The sequence below is a fragment of the Cibotium barometz genome, chromosome 11 (assembly GCF_041138505.1).
Source record: "Cibotium barometz isolate CiBa-2024 chromosome 11, ASM4113850v1, whole genome shotgun sequence".
Classification (NCBI taxonomy): Eukaryota; Viridiplantae; Streptophyta; class Polypodiopsida; order Cyatheales; family Cibotiaceae; genus Cibotium; species Cibotium barometz.
Genome location: NC_141056.1, coordinates 9,765,816 through 9,774,916, shown reverse-complemented (window position 1 = coordinate 9,774,916; position 9,101 = coordinate 9,765,816).

Here is a 9,101-nt window from a genome sequence, read left to right as displayed (position 1 = left end):
GGCGGCCAGCCACCAGCCCAGCAAACGCCACGAGCAGAAAAAAAACAGAAAAAGAAAAAAAAACCCTATATTTTATTTGTTCATTTTTTTAATTAAAAATGAAGCACAGCAGCAGCGGCCAGACTCGGCCCTAAGGACACTCCCCATGGGCGGGCGGCCACGCCCGAAGCGGCGGGGCTGGCCCGGCCCGTTATTTTTTTATTTTATTTTTTTTTTTTAAAACACACAAAACAACGGTACACCCCACGAAACAAACCCAACACGGCCGTCGCGTTGTGTGGTCGTAGTGCCCGTTTTCCACGAAAGAGACCCACCGCACATGGCCGTAGCGCCGCATGCTAAAGAGAGACAAATCCCACGGCCGTAGTGCCGAGTCCTTCGAGAGAGAGCCGTTCTATGGCCGTTGTGCCTAGTGAACACGTCTATGGCCGTAACGCCTCAAAAGTAGCACATGTGGTGATCACACATTTGGTTCGAAGAGACTAAATTTAAGCTGAGCATACACTTAGTATTGACCATCAAAGTCACGTAGTTTGGCTATAGTGTAAATCTGAAATCGCGGTGTGTTTTACTTGGGCTAAGACCGGCATGGCGTCAGTTGTGCCCAAATTAGACGAAGTGCTTATCACGAGAAATCAAGGTAAGCCTAATTGAGCCGTAGTGCTCATAACCCTTCACAATCTTTTAACAGATGCTAGAAGATTGTGATAAACTTTGGCAAATGAGAACCATGTACAAGCGTAGTCTTGATGTGGTTATGCCTCGTGTCCAAACAAGTTGCTTACTGTTTGTAGCAACAAAAGGCCTTGGCCCGTAGAGGCAAGCTGGCCCTTGTTAAAAGTAACAAAATAGTGTCACTACTTGGGCCTAGAGAGTGGTGACTAGTTTGATTTAGTCACGTGATTGCCTGGTAAAAGTAATCCCTAAGGTGTGTATTACTTGGGATAAAGGGGCTAGTAGTGCTGCTAGCAGTGCTCAACTGAATGGTTTATCTAGGAGTACTAATCTGAAGGATTAGCGTATGCCTAGATAATAATAGCAGATTTAGGATTGATTTGTACAAATCAAAGGTAAATCTGAAGGGGTATAGTCTTGAGATGTAATGCTCAATGCCCTTATAAAAGTTGATCGAAGAGAACTGTTCTTAAACTTACTAGCATGGTTTTCTCTTCTTTTTATTGCCATGCGTCGACATCCCACTGCTCGAGAGTTTGTGGTGATCTTTCGAGGGGGGAAAGAGCCTTTCTATACGTCACATCAATTGGTTTGGTGGTAATTTGATGGTATGGGACATCAAATTCTCACGGAATCGATTGTAGTCTTGGTGGAATGGGACGCCAAGGCTTGTGCATGTAACTTGACTCTTTGGCAGCTCTGTATGTACACTTGTTTGTAGTGATAAAGTGTGCAAGATAAAATTTGAACTTTGAAAATTACCAAATATAGCCATAAGTTGGGATAAAACCCAGTTACAGAGTTCGAAGAAGCTCTAGGTAGCATGACCATGATGGTGTACTAGTGCTAACAGAGTGATTTAGTTTCGGAGTGATCTAAATCTAGAGGTTAGCAGTAAGACTAGTTTGGTTGGATAATTTCATGCATGGGGGACGCCCTATAGCATTTTGCAAGCGTAGTCTTGCCTATGTTCAACATAAGTGTGCGATTGTGAGCACATTTTAGTTGCTACCATATGAATTTGGGAAATATATTACTTTCCTACATAAGCAATTGTAATATTGCATGACAGGCTATTTTGCTTACAAAGTTCATGTGCGTGTAAACCCTATAAGTCGTAAGACCCCTTGGGAATGAGTGGAGCATTCCATGGATTTAATAAGGTTTTACAAGGCAATAGTGAGTAGTATCTCACTCCAGATGAGCCTGGTTGTTGTTAATCGGATCCGACATATGAAGTGTATATAAACTCGGGCTGAGTTAGGATAGAAGGCTAAGCCGGAGAGCTTAGTGGTAAATCCTACTGTATCTGGTGAGTTTTGACTTAACCGGAGTGTTAAGAAGTAAACTCAAAGTCTGGGACTGAACCGGAGTGTTCGGAGGCAGACATATCTTTTGTTAAATCGGAGAATTTAGCAAAAGATGAGCTTGGGGTGAACCATGGTACCCAGGAAAAAAGCTCTTCACACTAAAATAGTGCACAATAATTTTAGGGTGATAAAAATCCATCGCAGGAATGTTTTACAACTTTCCATAGATGATAGATGAAGACCATGTACTTTACGGAGTTAAAGTACATAGGTGGTGACTTCGGCGCCACATTTTTTGTAGGAAGTCACCAATGGTGTGGTTAGGTCAGCCGAGACTCCACAAGACCTATGCACTAGTTTTTAAGTTGACCTCTATGATAAGGACATCTAAAAATTCGTGTTGTAATACCAGAAATTGTACTGCAATGTGCAATGGAGGGGTCAATTTGTGTAGTCACTTCTTAGCAGCAAGTGACTTCAGCATCTTGTTATAGATGGTTGTATATGGTACTCCCGTATGCCATTGGGTACGGAGTTACTCACAGACTAGTATGTCAATTTGTGTAGTTAGCAGCAAGTGACTTAAGCATCTTGTTATAGATGGTTGTATATGGTACTCCCACTCGGGGGAGGTACACCATTGGGTACGGAGTTACTCACAAACTAGTATGGAGCTACTAGTGTGATGATAGTGGGTACGTAGTTACTCACTACTAATACATAGCTGCTAATAAAATTAAGATCCTCGAGTGAAAGATACTCTAGATCAACATTTTAAATTACCGAACCACAATCCATGAGTATCGAGGTACTCATAAATATGTTAATGTTGCTCAAATCGAGGGACCGATTTGTTCGATGGTATGGAATAAGCAAGGAGAGTGGAGTAACTTAAAAGTTACACATCACTAGTCCTAGTGAGTTATCAAGGTCATCCGTAGTTTGATGATCCCCTCTACCTATCAGACAACATTCAATTTTGCAAGCCCTGGCATTTAATCCGTAGTGATTATGAGTTTGGTGTGACATATGGTTATGAAGTTCTTATAAAGTATTCGTTTATTTGCTTGTCATTGGTTATAGCTTGGTAGAGATTGCCACCTGTGATAGGTAGGTAGCTTTGTCGCTATAATGAGGAGACAGCAAATAATGTTCTCATAGTTATACTTCATACCAACACCAAACAGGGATAGGCTGAAATTCCTAAGTTCATCATCACGAAGTACTATGATGTTTGCATTTATATTGAATGTATGATGTAATGAGACATTGGGCTTGTGTAATTACCATCAATTATCTAGCAACCTATGGCTTCGCAGCAAGCTCAGTCATTATCTGTGGATTGATAATGTGGTTATTAGTAGTTTGGAATTTTTCTTGATAGATGGTACAACCCACCCAAATAATTCATAAGTGTGTGACCGCTTATGAAGGGTAATAATATGCAACAATGAAGCACTTTGTTACAAGTGTGAAACCACTGATTTGTTGCAAAGCAGTTTATCAATAGTACCACCATATGTGCGTAGACACTATACCACATCTTCGTTGCAAGATGTTTAAAAGTTTCTTGGAAGGACTCAAGAATATAACATATGATATTAAACACGGTCTAGATTTGTTCTTGGACCTATGACACTAGCGCGTAGTCCGCTTGAGAGTAGAGTTTTTGAGGACAAAAACCTTTCTTGAGGGAAAGGAGGGATATCCTCAAATATCACATAAACTCGAATAGTTGTGTAAGTCCAGACAATACTTGAAGGAATGTGTCTGGTAATAGCAACAAAGAGTTGTAAGTGATTGGATGTAACTCCAGACACCCGTAGTGGTGCAAGAATCTTTATCAAACATCTCCACATACTATATGGTCTGCCCACATATATAGTATGGCATAAGAGATAGAAGTTTGATTGTTATATTTGAAAGAAAATTTTCAAAACTTACATTTACTCTGAATTAGAGTGGAGTTTAACCATCCGTAGATTGATGGTAGTTAGAAACTCAACAAGATTCTAGAGCATATGCTTGTGCAATGATGTTACTCTAAGAGAGAAAGTATCTCTCAGCTTTGGAACTAATCCTTGTGATGCATGATTAGATTGGCTCTAGTTTATTTCTCCTATGGCCGTAGAGCTTTCCAAGGAGAAGTTTTAACAAGTTGGTGATGCAACATGGTAGCGTAGTCTACAAATATCTAGTAGCATGGTCTAAGAACTTGCGCTACTAGAATGCTCTCCAGTACATTAGCTTCTGTGCTAATGACATGATGCAAAATCAAGGCATGAAATTTGCCTTAAGGTTTTGGTTGAAATACCAAATCATGGCTTGTGTGAGCATGATCATGGCTTGTGTGAGCATGATCCTGTCTTTACAGAGGTCTGGCGCGTTGTACGCGTATGCACTTTGTCACAGCCTCGCCCACCTTCCTCACCGGCACGTAATGCTAGTCCGGAGAGACTGGCCGTAGGTGCGGCGGGTAGCGAGGCGAGAGTTAGTCCGGAGAGGCTAGCTGAGCCTTCGGGGTATAGTTTTGATAGTCCAAGTGCGGGTCATCCTGGGATTCAAAAGACCTATGCACTAGTAAAAAGACAGTTTTATTGGCCTAGTTTGTTTACGAACGTCCAAACTTATGTGCTGAAATGCAGTAAGTGCCAGGTCAATAAACATGAACGTCTTGAGGTTGGAGGACTACTCCGTCCACTGGAGATTCCTCAAGGGAAATGGGAAACATTTCCATGGATTTCATTACCGGTTTACCCAAGACGAGTCGAAGGAATGACTCGGTGTGGGTGGTAGTGGATAGGTTAACTAAAATGGCAAAGTTTATTGCCCCGAAGAAAACTGTAAAAACGCCAGAGTTGGCAAAACTCTTTACTATACATCTCTACAAGCTATATGGCCTGCCCGCAGGTATAGTGTCGGATAGAGATAGAAAGTTCAACAGTCATTTTTGAAGGGAAGTCTTCAAAAAAGTTGGATACTACTCTGAATATGAGTACGGCAAATCATCCGGAGTCTGATGGTCAAACTGAAAGAATTAACCAAATTCTAGAGGATATGTTGCGTTCTTATGTTAGTAAGAAGTAATCTAATTGGGAAGAGTACTTGCCCTTATTGGAGTTTGCCTATAACAGCTCCAAACACTCAGCGACTGGATTTACACCATTCATGTTAATGTATGGATTCCAGCCGAGATCTCCGATGGCTGTAGGCCTAGAAAAGGAGAAGATTCAATCTATCAAGGATTTCCTTGAAGATATGAATGATATGCTCAGAGCTGCACGCGAGAGCATTCGTAGCGCACAGGATCGCGCTAAAACATTTGCCGATAAAGGACGCAGACAAGTGACCTTTGCAGAAGGTGACTTTGTATTTTTAAAGGTTCCTGCGCAGTCAGCAACCATGAAAACGGGAAAGTGTGATAAACTTTCTCCTAGATATTGCGGTCCTTTTAAAATCCTTAAGAAGATTGGGGACGTAGCCTACAAACTTCTCAAGTTCATCCTATCTTCCATGTCAGTAAACTGAAGAAATCAGTTCACGGGTTAGAGAACGCAGTTTCTCCAGAGATTTTGGTGGACTTGATAGAGCCACCAAAGATACCACATGAATCTGAAAAGATTCTATAGTATCGTGACAGACAAACCCCGACATAAAGTGTACCAGGAGGTACTTGTTAAATGGACAGATAGGGATGAGGAGGTGGCAACCTAGGAACGCCGTAGTGCAATTTCTGACAGGTTTCCCCAGTTTGTTTTCGAGGACGAAAACTCTTCTTAAGGGGGGGTAATGTCACGTAGACTGTAACGCCTGTGACCGACGGCCGGCAGACCGGATGGCCATGTCCGGGGTTCAGTGGGAGAGGACGCCCATGCGGAGTCATGGGCGGCTAGGCTAGTGTGGACGGCAGGCCACACACTATATAGGCTGGGGGATGAGGGGAAATCCTCATTCTTCCTCTATGGCTGGGTGGTGAGCCAGAGGCCGTCCCCTCTTGTGGTAACACCCGTATAGCGACGTTACGGGAATGTAACAATAGGTTTATGTATCTAAAACATAATATTGTATATACTATATATTTACATATGTGTATGTGTGCGTGAGAGAGAGAGAGAGAGAGAGAGAGAGAGAGAGAGAGAGAGAGAGTGTAAGTGAGAGAGAGAGAGAGAGAGAGAGAGAGAGAGAGAGAGAGAGAGAGAGAGAGAGATTGAAAGAGAGAGAGAGAGAGTGCTTCTATGTGTGGGAGAGTGTAAGAAGAGAGAGGGAGTGTGTGCATGTGTGTGTGTGTGTGTGTGTGAGAGAGAGAGAGAGAGAGAGAGAGAGAGAGAGAGCAGGTGTGTATATGTGTGTGTGTGTGTGTGAGAGAGAGAGAGAGAGAGAGAGAGAGAGAGAGAGAGAGAGCAGGTGTGTATATGTGTGTGCATGTGAGAGAGAGAGAGAGAGAGAGAGAGAGAGAGAGAGAGCAGGTGTGTATATGTGTGTGCATGTGAGAGAGAGAGAGAGAGAGAGAGAGAGAGAGAGAGAGAGAGAGTTTCAACATTTGCGAGTGTGTGTATGTGATAGAGAGAGGGAGAGGGTCATGTGCATGTGTGTGTGTGTGTGTGTGTGTGTGTGTGAGAGAGAGAGAGAGAGAGAGAGAGAGAGAGAGAGATGGTTGTAGAGAGGGAATAGTTCTTTTCTAGAACCTTGGTCTCAGGGTCACAGCAATGCGCGGGTGCAATACTAGTTAACGGATAAAAGAGAAAAGTTACAAAAGTGCTTTTTCAAGAAGCATAACTTATATCAATATGTGAATGTCAAAATTTCATGCAATCATATTTCTCACTTCCATGAGATGCACAATGTAATTTTGTAATTCTGAGTCCTTGAAAAGTAAGTCGATTTTCTCAAAGATGGCTTGATTGTCTTCTTCCAGGCTATTGATTTCGTTGATCCTGTCTTGAAATTCCTCTTGAGCCCTGTTCATTTAAATGAGCTCTTCCATGGCATTCTTTGTGTATTGAGCTTTGACTGCTTCCATGCTGGCTTTGTGAAGAGTTTTTATCAACAAATTCAAACCAGCCCGCAAACCCGGCATCAAATCGAGAAGTTAATGATTAAAAATACATTCATTTCGATTTACCTAAACAGTCCACAAGTACTCGGCACGAATAATGCTCCATATCTCTGCGAGCATTTAATTTGTTGACCTAGATGGATTTCTATCCCAGTCAAGTCCCAAGATTGGACTGGCGAAATACATTGATTCAAAAATTTTAGAGCATCCGCATTGCATGCACAACCAATAAAGAGATGGGCAATTGTTTCTGGCTCCTTTTTACATCTTGGGCATAATTTGTCCCCATATCCAAATCTATTTGCACAGGCATTTGTCCACAGCGCTTCATGCATGATCAGCCACCACAACAAACAAGATTTGATGGGTGACCAAATTTTTGAGAATTTAAACCCCCATTATTTTCTGTCCCATAGCAGGTTCCATCTATTGTTGAGTTTGCAATGTAATGGAGGATCTTGAGAGGGGAGAGAGGAAATAGGTAGCAAGATCCGTTTGGACTTCCAAGAGAAAACCTTATAAGACAGTGGGCCTTTAACTTGGAGAAATCCAATTCTCTCATCAAGCCATAAATGCATTCTGTCTTTAATTAAAAGCAGATCCGCTTACAAAGAAGATCCGCTTACAAAGAGTCTGTATATTGTACATAGATCTCGATCTAATTTCCATCTGCCCTCTGTAGAGCACAACAGGTCACCCGTATTCCCTTTATGTGAAGTTTGCATGCATGTTTAAACTGATCTGTAGGGATGTTACTCACTACTACTGCAGTCAAGAACCACATCAAATCCAAATGCAAAACATGTGCACGTTCTCTGGATTTATTGTGTAGTTGCAATTCATGTTTACATTTGTTCCATGCTTTTCACATTGCTTGGATCAGTAGGCTGTCATGAGGTTTTATTTTGATCGTGCTAAAGAAACCCGTCAGCTCTGGGAGTTTTTTCCATTTGGGGAAGTATGCAATACTGTATTGCTTTTGAGCAAGATGGCCCAGTTTTCATGGGGTGATAGGAAGCTTCTGATGATCCATTTCGATCCCCAAAATCCATAATATTGGAAATTTTGAGACCTCCCTACTTTTTGGGTTTGGTGCATACCTTCCAGGCTACTTTAGGGAGTTTCATCTCCTCAACATTGCCTGACCACATAAAATTTTTGCATATTTTTTCTAATTGTTTTAAACCAGAGGTCGATGGGCACCAACAAGAGAGAAAATATATTGCTATTGGGAAAAGAATATGTTTGAGGACTAAGATCCTGCCTGCAAGGTTGTGCTGCATGCCTGCCCAGCGTTTGAATTTGACCTGTAGTTTGTCTAGAACCCATTGCCATCATTGATGCATAGAAACCTTGAACCCCATTGGAATGCCTAGGAGTCTGAAAATTTTCCCCTCATTAAAAAGTTTACATCCTTGATCAAAAAGCCACTGTGGTGGATTTGCTAACATGGTTCTAATTCCTGTTTTAGAGTGGTTTATAATAGAACCTGAAGCAAAATAGAATACATCGAGGCAATCCCAAAAAGTGCCAATTGATCCGGAGTCATTATGAATAAGATCGTTGGTATCATCTGCAAACTGTTGAAGGCATGTATGTCCTTTGTTGTTTGGGAGTTGGATTCCCCTGAGAAGGCCTTTTTCCATCGCATTTTAAACTAGCCAACCTAGAGCATCAGCAACAATTGCAAAGCGTAGTGGAGCTAGCGGGCACCCTTGCCTTATGGAGAAGGTTAATTTAAAGGATTCAGTGAGATTCCCATCAACCGTTACTCTTGCCATTGCATTTCCAAATAGCACTTGCGCCGTATTTGTGAAGTTGGGCCCAGTCCCATGTCTTTAAGGGATTGCAAAAATAAAGTCCCATTCAAGCCTATCATAGGTTTTATCAAAGCCTGCTTTGAAAAAGATAAAGTCATGTTGGGTGTGTTGAGCATGTTTTACTCCTTCCCATAGCGTGATGATTGCGTCAAGAATATATCTGCCTTTGATAAAACCTTTTTGCTCTAGTCTTATCCAGTCTTTCAAGTGAACCGTGAGCCTGAACCGTGAGCCAACTGG